Source organism: Sycon ciliatum, chromosome 7 (genome assembly GCF_964019385.1).
Source record: "Sycon ciliatum chromosome 7, ocSycCili1.1, whole genome shotgun sequence".
NCBI lineage: Eukaryota > Metazoa > Porifera > Calcarea > Leucosolenida > Sycettidae > Sycon > Sycon ciliatum.
In genome coordinates, this window is record NC_088649.1 from 16564347 (window position 1) to 16578550 (window position 14204).

The following is a 14204-nucleotide window of genomic DNA, read 5'->3' on the forward strand; positions in this document are numbered from 1 at the left end:
CTTTTGTCATAAACATCTGTGTGCCACCTTGCCCGTTTTTTTTCCCTCATTTTCCATGCTGCCCTTGTGCTCCTGCGGCTTTTCACCAGGGGGTACTGAAAATACCAACGGTATTTTACGACATGTAGTACGTGTACTCTCTGCTTTTTACCACCCCGCTTTGATAAACGCACTGCTAACCACTGTCGTCCACATGTATCAAAGGAGGCGAAATCGCCTGTTTGTGGTGCGACGTTAAATAAACTTCTACAACAACAACAACAACCACTCTTAGGCCTGCAAAGAACACGGTCATCTCTCCCACTAATCGAGACTTACACACTGATTTTCGCGCCTTTGGGCTTTAACCATTATCCCAGGAATGTGACCGTAAGGGAGCATGAATTAATAAACTTCTTCACAACCAATCAGTTTGGTATGCTTTTGAACAGCTTGTGCAGCCCAAGCTGGGAATGCAGCTAGCACATCATACTGACAAGTTGTGGATATGATCATATTAGGGAGGTTTAGTTCCCACGCAACGGAAACGCGTACGTGGGTGATCTACGCAAAGTGGATGAAGGGCACCCACGTTGCAATGTTGTGTTTAGTCACACGGAACAAACAAAAGCATGAAGTGAAAGGCCCAAACCTGGTCAAAGACGAAGTTACCCGGGCCTAAGAAGCTCATCCAATATTTTAATTTCGTGCTTTGGAAACTTCTTCAGCTGAGCACCCTCACAGCTCGCACAATGCGCTCCATTCTGATTTTCACCCACGTTCTGGCGGAACGTGGGTGAGCCTCCATACACGGTATGTCGTGAATCAGAAAACGTCTGTACGTGGGTCACTGAGTATCACGTGGTACACACACGTAAAGTACCCACGGATTACGTGGGACTAAACCTCCCTAATATCAAGAGTACATAAAAAATAGTTTATATGTACGGTAGCACAATCGGGACTGCCCTCCTGGAGGGTAAGTAAAATCCGCTGGCCTGCTTCATCTCCACGTGCATTTGCCGCACGGATCAGGCTTTCGCCAGCACGGAATTCTGAACAGAGGGTAAGCGGTTCAGCTTTCCGGTTCTTTTTTTGTTTTGTTTTTTGTTGACATATTATACACAGAGTGATGTCGATGGTTATCACTTTGCTTCGTGTCATAACACGCTTCTTGGGAGGTTCATCCTCGCAGGCATCTGCGTCATACTCGGAGTGAAGTGGCAGACCCAATTTTATTTTTGAGCTTCGGATCCTGTACTAATGTGTTGGTTCCATCATTCGCATTGTCTTGCACATGGCAAGCAGGAGAAGGGATGCATGTAAGGAAGTACGAGAAAAGAGGTATCATAATTATTGCGGCAGCTTCACATGCAGATTAGGCATGTGCATTACATCCTTTCAAAGAAGTTTAACTTTGAAGTTTTTGTCAATGCCCAGCAGGCCAGGGGCGTCGCACTCGGTACGGTCACTACGGTATTGAGCGCACCACTATTTGCCCAAAGTACCCCTTGAATCAATAAAATGCACTGATTTGGGCTCTAAATTTCCAAGACTTTCGGCTCAGCCATCCCTCCCCCACGGTTAATTTTACTTCAGATGGCTGACCGCACCACACCAATAAACCTTCCGACGCCCCTGATGCCTCGCAGGGTGAAAAAGTAGGCTTGAGGTGGCTCACGCCTATTTCAAAAAAATTAACGATTGCTCTGAAAATTTGGTGGGCGGTTGCTCTTAGGTAGTGTATGCAAATGGCGAAATAAAAAACCGGGTCTCAATGCTAACTTTTGAGATATGGGCGATGACAATTTCACTAAATTGTCAAATTTGTACAGGATTTGTGATGTATAGCGGATGGGTATTTCACCAAGAATCTGATTTACAATCTTCCTCATTTTTTGGCTATTGAATTTACTAGACGTGTACATGTCAATGAGAAAATAGAAAAAACGTATGCTTCAATGCTCAATTTCGCCATATAGGCGCAGAATGCCTTTTTGATAAGTTTGCTTTGCTACATGTACACGCACACCTACATATCCCATGTACATGTCCATATACATCTACTCTTCTCTACTAGCCCCCCCCCCCCAACCCTGCAATACACATTGACACACGTGCACACACACACACACACACACACACACACGTGCACACACACACACACACACACACATAATATCTTGACTAGTTTGAGGGAAAGACATAAACTATATTATACATGTATATGATACACCCACATATATACACACACGCGCGCGCGCGCGTGCATGCATGTACGCACACACACACACACACACACACACACACACACACACACACACACACACACACACACACACACACACACACACACACACACACACACACACACACACACACACACACACACACACACACACACACACACACACACACACACACACACACACACACACACACACACACACACACACACACACACACACACACACACACACACACACACACACACACACACACACACACACACACACACACACACACACACACACACACACACACACACACACACACACACACACACACACACACACACACACACACACACACACACACACACACACACACACACACACACACACACACACACACACACACACACACACACACACACACACACACACACACACACACACACACACACACCATTGGACGCCCATCGCCGGAGGCGATGATAGACATGCTACTGCAGAAGCCATAGCAGCTTGTGCTGGGATTGCGCCATTCAACAGATTGCAAGACTGAAGTATTTACCGCCACTATTCAGCCTGGTCTGCACCACACAGCTATGAAATGGCTTTTTCTGGCCAGTGAGTCCCTCACACACACACACACACACACACACACACACACACACACACACACACACACACACACACACACACACACACACACACACACACACACACACACACACACACACACACACACACACACACACACACACACACACACACACACACACACACACACACACACACACACACACACACACACACACACACACACACACACACACACACACACACACACACACACACACACACACACACACACACACACACACACACACACACACACACACACACACACACACACACACACACACACACACACACACACACACACACACACACACACACACACACACACACACACACACACACACACACACACACACACACACACACACACACACACACACACACACACACACACACACACACACACACACACACACACACACACACACACACACACACACACACACACACACACACACACACACACACACACACACACACACACACACACACACACACACACACACACACACACACACACACACACACACACACACACACACACACACACACACACACACACACACACACACACACACACACACACACACACACACACACACACACACACACACACACACACATACACACGCGCGCGCACGCACACACACGCGCGCGCGCACACACACACACACACACACACAATATTCACTGAAATCAGGGATTCTCACATCAAGGCAAAGGGAATGCACACTGAATCCAAAACATACCCAAAGCAGAGAAGAGAAAAAATCACAATAATTATGCTATCCATAATCCTGCTGGCTGGTATAGACGAACATTGAGCATTGCACCCTGATCGTTGTGTTTTGGAAATCAAGCTTGCCATTATAGCATTATTGTCTTTACCTTTGGCCGTATGTCACATCACAGAAACATACCTTCACGAAAAACATGAGTGGCCTCCGATATACCACGGTTTTGCTTCAGGAAAAGTCGACGACGCTTTGTCGAGCGAGCATCTTTTCTGAGAGATGCGACCGACCTCTTTCACGGCATCCTGTTGTCTAGAGCGGTCTTCACAGTGCTCACCTGCAAAGAAGAGGTGACGGTAATCAATTGAGCAACTTTGAGTTCTCTACAATGAAGAGTCAAATACATTACCACCCAAACTGAATATAGCAATGTACTTCACATGCATTATGTACATGCCCATCCAAAGACTCTTCAGCTCAGCAAGAAGCAGAATAGAATAGCCACTTACCAGGAGAGATCCCAATGTGCTTGAATGAATCTGATAAATATGATCTGCCCAAGTTGGTCTGGCAGACAGCGGAATGGATGCTGATATCTAGGGAGTCCGAAGATCCATACTGTTTGGCTTTAGGTGCCTTGCTTGACACAACCATATTCAGGCACTCATTTCGTTGGCTCGACCCATGGGCCGCCAACTTTGCTCTTTGCTGCTCATAGACAACAAAAATGCTCTGGATAACAGCACGGGTGACTGGGTTGCGGAGGTCCTTCCCTCTTGGCAGGTTCTTATGCTTGTAAAAGGGCCGGGTTCCACTGCGGCTCCGCGGCTCCGCTGCTCCGCGGCACTTGGCTGCATGCAGCGGAGCAGCGCGGTTCCACTGTCACTCGCCCTTCGCGGTCGTGGTCCACACTTTTTGATGACGTTTCACCTGCCTGCGCGCGCGAAGTCAAACAAATCCTCGTGTCCTGGCCTGCGCAACGAATTAAAATTTGAATTTTAAAATTCTGGCGTACAAAACAATGCAAAGTACGGGAAACAGGTCGAGCCGCGACCGCGGCTCGCAGTTTTTGGTCAAGAATTTTTTTTTTTAATATTACAATTTTATTGAAACAAAGAACAATGATGGCACCTATGTGCAGGGGATGGCCCACGCCTGGTATAAAGTAAACGTAAAAGAGAAAATGGTCAAGAATCGTAGCAAAAGCTCGCGGTGAGCCGCGGACTCGCTGCTCCAGCTCGAGCCGCGGTCACTATGGTAATGATGACGTTTCAAGCCGCGAAAGACGAGCAGCGGAGCCGCAGTGGAAGCAGCGGAGCAGCGGAGCCGCAGTGGAACCCGGCCCTTAGGGCCGGGTTCCACTGCGGCTCCGCTGCTCGTCTTTCGCGGCTTGAAACGTCATCATTACCATAGTGACCGCGGCTCGAGCTGGAGCAGCGAGTCCGCGGCTCACCGCGGGCTTTTGCTACGATTCTTGAGCAAAAACTGCGAGCCGCGGTCGCGGACTCGCGGCTCGACCTGTTTCCCGTACTTTGCGTTGTTTTGTACGCGAGAATTTTAAAATTCAAATTTTAATGCGTTACGCAGCGCAGGCCAGATGACGAGGATCTTTTTGATTTCGCGCGGGTAGGCAGGTAAAACGTCATCAAAAAAAGTGGAGCACAACCGCGGTACCGCGAATGGCGAGTGTCAGTGGAACCGCGCTGCTCCGCTACATGCAGCCAAGTGCCGCGGTGCAGCGGAGCCGCGGAGCCGCAGTGGAACCCGGCCCTTAGTAGAAGGACTTGCTTTCCAACCACACCAGTCAACACAATGGCTGTGATCACCATACAAGTGGCCTGCGCAAGTACAAGAAAGAAAAAGTGATTTGTTATCTCATTTGTGCACTTCTCATTGATTCAGACAAAACATAAAATATACCGATGTTCAAAGCAACAGGAAAGCAATACTGTTTGAACCCGTAAGACAGGCACCTTCCCCTAAAATTGTTCATACCTGGTATAGCTTTGAAAGCTGCAGCCAATCCAAGTGGGTTGTCCCGATTCTGCTTCAAAGCATATGCAAAGTCTTTCTGAATGGCACGAATGACCATCTCTGATAATTCGGAATGGTCCTTGCGAATGGCATACAACTTCGTGCCCAGCGCTTTCTTGGCGTGGTTCACATCTGAAAACTTAATAACGCTCGAGTCGATGTTAGACCGTATTGCATTGATGGCAGAGGAGTCATCATCGCCAACCACAGTCGAAACACGAACACCAACTGGACTGGTGTTGGTATCCTTGACAACAGATAGAGCAATGCTGGCCTCCATTGCCCTGGCTGAGCCGCCCCAATTGTATCGGCAATCGTGCTCTGCTGCTTCCACCCCTGAGTCTCGCACATTGCGACAGAAGCGACAGTCCTTATGCCGCACATCGATGCCCAAAACCAGGCCACTCTCAATGCCAATTTCATGGCCAAAGCCTATAAGAACACAGAACAAAAGGCAGAAGACAATTCTCAAGACTCCTAAAATATGTTCTTGCGATATACTAGCACACTACATCATATCGTTACCTATAAAAGCACGGTGTGTTCTTGCAGAAGCCGATGTGAGGGCTAGACTTCTTTTCAAATCAGCCTTCTAGGCAAACCAGGTATTTCAGCGTAGGTCAACACAAAACCAGGCGTTTGTGCCTATGCAGGTCCATCAGGTTTATATTATGTATTTTCAAGTGAGGAGAATACACATCACACATAGTAACTACTGTCATGTCTTGTAACAATCTTGTCGGATAACAGCCCGGTTTGAAAAGAAGCATAATTATTCCTTCGTTGCATTCTATGCATTACTTTGAACTTTAGTATGACATGCCAAACTGCGCATATTTCACGTTCCGCGGTGAATTGCCTTGTGAGGTCAATCTCTTACCTGTCAGACTGTTGTAACTTCGACCAGATCCACGCTTATTCCAAGCACAGTCATACGATAGACCAATGTCCACCGCTTCTCCCTTAGCTTCTGACAGAGGACCAGCAGACACTTCGTCATGTGTACAGTCAACTTCGCTTATAACGACATTCGGCGGGGCATCAAAAAGGTGTCCTTATTCGCGAAGTGTCGTTATATCCGAAGTCTCATTATATGTATTACAGTGGGATGGGACTTTGCTCTGGGCATGGAAATTCTGTCGTTATTCGCGAATTGTCGTTATATCCGCAGTCGTTATTAGCAAAGTTGACTGTATCAGAAGGTGTGGTCGTTGAAGACTCGCACTCACTCTGTCTCAGATACATCTGACAGTAGCACTGCGATATCGTCAGACTGCTCATCGTCATCGTCATCGTCATCATCACAGTCATCATCATCCTCCGATGATTCTGGTCATGGCATACAGGTACACGATTTGCGGGGCTGGTGTGGCGACCCTTCTCCTCCTAAGCACGTGTGCACAACCGCTTTGACAGTGATCAGAGTCAATGTGCAGACCAACCTCTCTCTCTCTCCCGGCGGTTCAATGTCTTGTGGTGAATACCTGGTATGTCGATAGTGGTAAAAAAGTTATTTACACTGGTCTCGCCAAGACCGCTGTGAACCATGCCTGCACGAGGAAAATAAATGCAGAATTGGAAAGCGTCACATACCTAACAGATCAAAAAGCCTTACAATGCCTCACTTCGGAAAACATCAACAAGCATCTACTGAAGTAACATTGAAATTGCAGTTCATTGTATCAATGACACATCAAAGAAAGAGAGGAACATGCTTACCTGCTGCAACTTTGGTATTCACATCATAAATCCCAGGTCCACGGGATACACCTTTCCGCCTGTTCTTCGTGGAAGTGGCTACCATGGTCGTATAGCTGCACGGCCGACATATCAGCTCAAACCGGCTGGCAAGCCCATGTTTGACTTCACCTGCACAGTTGTGCAGATGAAGGTGACGGCCACACATTGCACACCCATTTCGTAGTTGGCTGGCCAAGTACCGGACATCAATTATTCTTCGACCTACCACGGGGAATTCGTCATTAGGTAACCCGCTGTCCAGCTCAACGGAAGCCTTCTCTGCATTATTCCTGCTTGTAGGAGTAGCCGGAGCTGCCGAACGCATCATGGTTGCTTTGTTGACATACGAGTCCACAACACCTTGAATAACAGGCGGCAGTGACAACTCTGCTTGACACTTGGCAACAAATGGGGAGACGACAGCAAGGCTAATACAGTGGTGGCCAAAAGTTTTGACCCACCCCATGGAATCGTCAGTACAGCTCAGTCTGGCTCCTAAACACGCCGTTTTTGACTTCTTTGAGGCCAAAGCCGATTGAAACTTGGCAAGGACACCAAAATTTGCAAGAATCCGTTGTCAACTGAGATTTGTGATGGATCACCATACATTTGGGTGGGTCAAAACTTATGGCCACGTGACCAAATTTTGCTCTACCGTACCGTACGGTTTCAAAAAAGTTGTCAGGCTGATGCACGTGCCGGGAAAGTTGAAAATCAACACTTGACTTCTCACTTCGAGAGTTTGCGATATCAAACTTGATTATTTTGACGACGGAGATGGTATTTTCAGCCAATTTAGTGAACCGAGGTCAGATTAGCAAGGATGTGAGGGAAATGGTCGTGAAGCTGAGTGTTGACGGTCTCTTTTGGCGTGGTATCGCTCCTCTGTTGGATTTGAGTAATCCTACGATACGTAGAATTGTCAGGAAACAAAAATTGACTACATTTCACCACGATCAGACCGACCAAGAGAGACCAGTGCAAGACAAGATCGCCACCATATCATGAAGTCAATGGCGAATCGCCTCAAATCCGTCACTGCCTGCGAGCTGAGATGGTGAGCGACGGTGATAACGCGATTTCTGTGCGTTCTGTGAGACGCAAGTTGCAGAGAGCAGGCCTACGTGGCTGTATGGCCATCAAATGGCCCTTCATCAGTGCTGTGAATAGGGCGAAACGCCTTAAATTTGTATAGACGCACAAGGACTGGAGCAGTGATGACTGGTGGTAATTTCTGTGGACTGATGAGTCTAAAATCAACCTCAAGGGCTCTGGTGATGCAGTTTACGTCAGGAGGTGGACAGGATAGGCTCTGGCTGGCACATGCACCCGCAAAACTGTGAAGCGCCGCGACGGCAATATCAATGTATGGGAGCCATGGCCAGCAACGGCGTAGCGCGCATTTGCCGGGTGATGGATACGATGAATGTGGACCAGTACCTCGCATCATCCGAAAACATGTTGTTGCTGAGCATGATGCAGCTTGTGGGTGGTGCGGGTGGTGTCTTATGGCCGCAAACGCTCCGCAAACAGAACGGAGGCGCGGCGGACGGTGAACGGCATCACCGTCCTGACATGGCCCCTGCAGCCACCTGACCTCAATCCAACTGAGAATCTCTGCAAAATTGCTGGGCTGAAGCAGCACGATGTCGAAATCACCCCCAGAAACCAGTATGAGCTGTGGCGAGTGTGCCGGGAGGCATAGAAGTTGATTTCTCCTCACGAGCGCAAGAAGATCGTCGATTCAATGCGGCAGTGTATGCAAGCGATCATCAAGGCCAAGGGAGGGGTTACAAAGTGGTGGATGTATCTGGAATAGGCCGGGACTGACTTCTAGACTTTAGTTTAGTTGAATACTTTTTAGAAATCACACTATTTCGTGTATCCTGTTGGCGGTTTATGATAGTGTGGGCGTTGGCCATAAGTTTTGACCCACCTTTTACATATACTTGACCACAGTAGTCCCCAGATGACTCCGTGTTTCAGCATTTTTCATTTCTACTTCACTATTCAGCCTGATTCAGAGGTCCTCAACCAAAAAGTTAGTAGCTTACAGCCCAAACCTTCAGAATTCGAAAAATCTGCATGGTGGGTCAAAACTTTTGACCACCACTGTATATCGTTCCAGTGCAGTCTCATTATCCTCCTGCTCAAGTAGGTAGCAGACCGGAAGAGGCAAACCATTGTGCCAGATCAGTGGGATCATCCGCTGCCCCCCCCCCCCATACGACCCCCGTAAATCTACGAAACTGGCAGGGTCGGGTTGGGTCTTTTTCCCATTCTTTACATGTGTAGTATGTTTGATCTGGCTTCTCCATTACTATTTGCCTGAAGCGACCCGTACCCCCGTAAGTGGCGTGGTATCCCCCCCCCCCCCCCCCGGGTCCGGGTTCAAATCATGCTTCTAAAAAAGAAAAAGAAACTATTCTTAGTACAAAACATTTGGATAGTCTGTATTTACCAGTTCAGTTTACCAACAACACAATCATGTATTTCCATTGTGACAGCAAGTGACCAGGTTTTAACATTTTTCCTATGCTACGTACAGTCAAATGCCACATTTCCCCGAGTCATCTTTGCCATTCTCCCAGAAGCAGAGATCCTACGTAGACCGCCGAATCATGGAGGCCCTCTTCATTCGAAAGAGGAAACCGGCGGTGAATATGGACAAGGGCTGGCATTTGTTGGGCGATATTTAGGTGCTTGGGCGTTAATAATTAGGGACCGGCGGATTCTGCTCGAAAAGGTGACAGATAATGCTCGAAAAAGTGGCAGATTCTGCTCGAAAAGGTGGCAGATTCTGCCCGAAAAGTAGTGAAATTGGCAGAACCATACAAACCTTTTGGCAGGCAATTCCTCGAATTCTGCTCCATTTCTTAATCCACATACCAAACATGCATGAAACTTACCAGAAAAAGTACCGAATTCTGCCAAATTTCCTGCCGGCAGAATCCGCCGGACCCTACAGTAGGCGTTATTAAATTATTTTGTCACTGATATGTTCAGTTTGTGCTGTTTTTTTTTAAACAGTACATACATGTACATGTGTGCTGGGGATGGTAACGTGATGCTACTGCTTGGTTTGGGGGATGGTGTGATACTACTGCTTGGTTTTGGGGATTGTGTGATGCTACTGCTTGGTTTGGGGGATGGTCACGTGATGCTACTGATTGGTTTTGGGGATGGTGATGTTCTAGCCTGCTTCGTGTGGGTTTTTTTTACTGCTCCTGTTGCTGCTTCTGCTGCTGCTATTGCTGCTGGTTTTGTTCGCGCTATCCTTTGCTTTCTTTTGGTGCTATTTGTCTCATCGTTTTTGTCAGATTATAATAACCATAGTCTTTGTTCTGGATTTATTATTCCTGATGGGCCTGGCCTGAAAATTTGGATTTTATTATTTTTGGAAGAATGTGTAGTCAAGAGACGGTTTTTGAGTAGTGGTGTATAACTGTGTGAAACATGAACTGTGGCTACAAACTGTACAGTGGAGTCTGCAGGTAGATGCGGTCAGCCTGTAGGGAAATGCACTGCGCTGGTCGCTATGGCAACGTGAGTATACAATTGGCAATAATTATGGCAAGTATGGTATAGTATAGTATAGTTATTCATATTGTCTCTAGGGCAGTCCCCACAGATCTATGGTCTCCTTACGGGGTACCCTAGCCAATCTAGGATTGCGATACGAAATTGACTTGGTGAAGCAGCAAGGCCGCGGACCGATGCCGGCACTGAGTTCCAGCGTTCAGCAGCTAAATAAGAAAGAGAGGAATAACCAAATCGCGAGGAGGCTCGTGGCAGCACAAGTCCAAGCGAGGCTTGAGACCTTGTTCAGGTGCGGCTACGTGCCTCAGAATTAGCACGAAGGCAGAAAAGGCGGCACAGAAGTGAGCTGGCAGAAGAATGACCGCATCTGAATACAAGAAGATTCAGTTTAAGGGAGGAACGTATAGTGATGGGTGTGAGGTTGTTTCGAGACAGAATACACTGGACATCTGCGGTGGGTGGGTAGCCAAATACAGTACGCAATGAACGGCGAGAGATGCGGGTGAGAGAATCATATTCATGTTGTCGCAGACTGTGTACATAAGCATTGCTTGCATATTCCAGTGTAGACTGGACAAAAGAGAGATAAAAGGGTCTGGCTGCATTGGTCAACATGGTGCGGCAGCGCCGAAATGCATTCACTTTTGCACTGACCTTCTTTCGGAGTGCATCAACTTGCTGACGGAATGTCAAGTGCTCATCAATAATGATGCCAAGATACTTAGCACAAGATGATTGTTCGACCACAGTGCCACAGAACCGCAACTGACGGGATGCCTGCACGGTGGGCTTCCGCAGGACAAGAAACTGAGTCTTTGCCGGGTTTAAGGTGGCAGACTACCCAAAAATTCGCTGAAAATCGAATTTGTAAATTCATATTGAGTGCTACGTCAGTAGAAAGAGCATGAATAGCTGCAAATTCTCTGAAAATTGTGTCCCGATCTGACCGGCCGTTCAAGAGTTATGGCCGAAAATGTGCCCTTGCAAGGAAAGATTTTTTTGTTGCACGCTGTCATTTGTTGGCAGCACTGTATTTGAATGTGAGCAGACCGTGCGCAACTTGTCGTATCATGGAAACACGTGAAAGTGTGCAGAATTTTGCACAAAGTCCAAAGTCCAAAAATTCAGGTTTTTGAGCCACGTATTGGGCTGCACGGCGGCGGGCGAAGCCCGCCGCCGTGCAGCAGGACTTTTGCCAGCACCCTCGTGACTTTGCAGATATGTGGCTTGATTATTGTAGTTGACGTTGATTTAGTGACTTTGGCAAGTTTGAGTCGTGTCAAGAAGTCAGGTAGGATTCAGTACTAGGCAGTAGTGAAACGTGAGTGGAAGTCTTTGCCGGTTTCTGAGGGTATCCTGGATTTGGTGTGCAGCGCTGTGGAAATGGCTTGCTGTGGAGGTCCCAGCACTGGATGTTGTATCAAAGGTACGACCTCGTAGCACGTGCTAAACCTACAAAAATTCAAAAATTGACTTGGGTCTGTGGGAGTGTGTGAGAGAACGCCCACTCGTTCCGTTGTGACAGATTCCAGGGCCATGTTGAGGGGCCCTACCCCATCACCCATGGCTGCTTCTGGACTTGTTCTAGGTTTGAGTCCCGCGCACAACCAGAATGAGCACGAAAATGTGAAAAAATTGTAAATGCATTTGTTTGGCTCCTGGGTGGCTCGCACACCGTGGCACTATGCCGGAAATTTGAGTTTTCCGGCCTGGAAAGCCTGTCAGTGAGGCGCAAGAACTTGTAAATCATGTCCTGAGGGCCAGCATAGTGGCAGGAGTGTGTGGTCAAATTTTCACTCAAATCCATTGAGAAACACCAAAGTTACGGTCAATTGAATGCCATATGAAATTTATGGGTAGGCTGCCCCCTTAATTTGAGTTCCCTGGAGTGCAGAAACTCGCTGACTGAGTGCAAGTCTTTCTCAAGCTTTTCAATCGCTGCGTCGGCAGTCTTGTCTGCAACATAGACATTAAATTTTGTATCATCGGCATAGAGTTGGCTGGTGGAGAAAGCCAAGCATGTTGGAAGAGAGCGTGTGTACAGGGTAAACAGAAGCGGACCAAGTACAGAACCCTGAGGGACACCACGGTTGGCAGGATACTGTTCTCCCGGGGGGTTGCGGCGACATACAACTTGCTGTTGACGACTAGCCAGGTAGCTGCAGAGCCAGGCCAGGGCTTTACCACCTATACCACACGCATGGAGCTCCAGGGGAAGTTTGTCATGCTGAACACAGTCAAAAGCTTTACTGAGGTCCAACATCGCCACCGCTACAACATTTCCATTGTCTAGAGAATGTTGCCAACTGTCAATGCAAACAGTCAGTGCGTCTTCACATGAGTGGGATTGACGGTACGCGAATTGCTCATTGGGAATGAGTGGATTAGCACGAGGGGTCCTGATATATTGGCGAAGCTGGTCATATACAATTCGCTCCAGTAGCTTGGAGGCTATCGGCAGAAGTGAGATGGGTTGGTACTTGGTTGGATCGCTTCGGTCTCCTGTCTTAAATACAGGGCAGATAATTAGCAAGTTTGTATGGGCTGGGAAATACTCCGGTCGTTTGGCTTATCGTACGCAAGCGAGAGATACATGTACATGCATGCCATTCGAACCCTTATCAAATTGTCCTTCTTCTCCACCCTACATGTACAGTCATGTACATGTACTTGAAAAATTCGCCGAAAACTGTGGTTTTGAAGAAATCACAGATCCTTTCGCCGAATATGCAATTTTCGCACTGAATTCGTCGAAATCGCTGTTTTTGTGCCTCAACAGCATGCAAATACAATTCCTGTACGTAACAATGTATACTGCGAAAGGTGACTCATAATAATACGGATTCCAACGTGTAAGGTCGGCATAATCTTTCGGTTTAGACAAAAATTATGCTTAGGGCAAAATACAGCTTTGTCAGAAAGCCCTGGGGCCGCGTGTGTGTATGCGTGGTTTCTCAATCCTCTATGTACAGCGTGAATTATCAATACATAGTGGAACCGAGCATAATTCAGCATATTTGTTGGCATAATTGTGGCATAATCAAAAGCATAACTTGACGATTGGCCGAGCATAGTCCGCCAATGGCTAGCAATCAGAGACAAGCTGAATCGACATGTTTGTATACTTTATTCATGCAACGTAAAACAGTGGAGACAATGTGAAATAGAACGATGAAAATATGAATAATAGTTCAATTAATTTTTGTTTCAGTGTCTTTCAGTACAACGACGATTCCTGATGAGTGTTGTACGAAAACTTGTTTGAATCCTTATTTTTCTCTACACTATTTTCTTCATATTTGCATCGTTT

The 14204-nt window shown here is 47.2% G+C and overlaps 1 protein-coding gene across 1 annotated transcript in view; it reads left to right on the forward strand.

Annotated features, from left to right (window-relative positions):
• LOC135821100 (uncharacterized) overlaps positions 1 to 401 on the forward strand; it is a 48790-nt gene extending 48389 nt beyond the window's left edge. The window contains exon 26 of the mRNA XM_065334163.1: positions 1 to 401. This exon is cut by the window's left edge and continues 754 nt beyond it. The gene's annotated coding sequence lies outside the window, so the exon portion shown is untranslated.
• Positions 402 to 14204: the final 13803 nt, after the last annotated feature.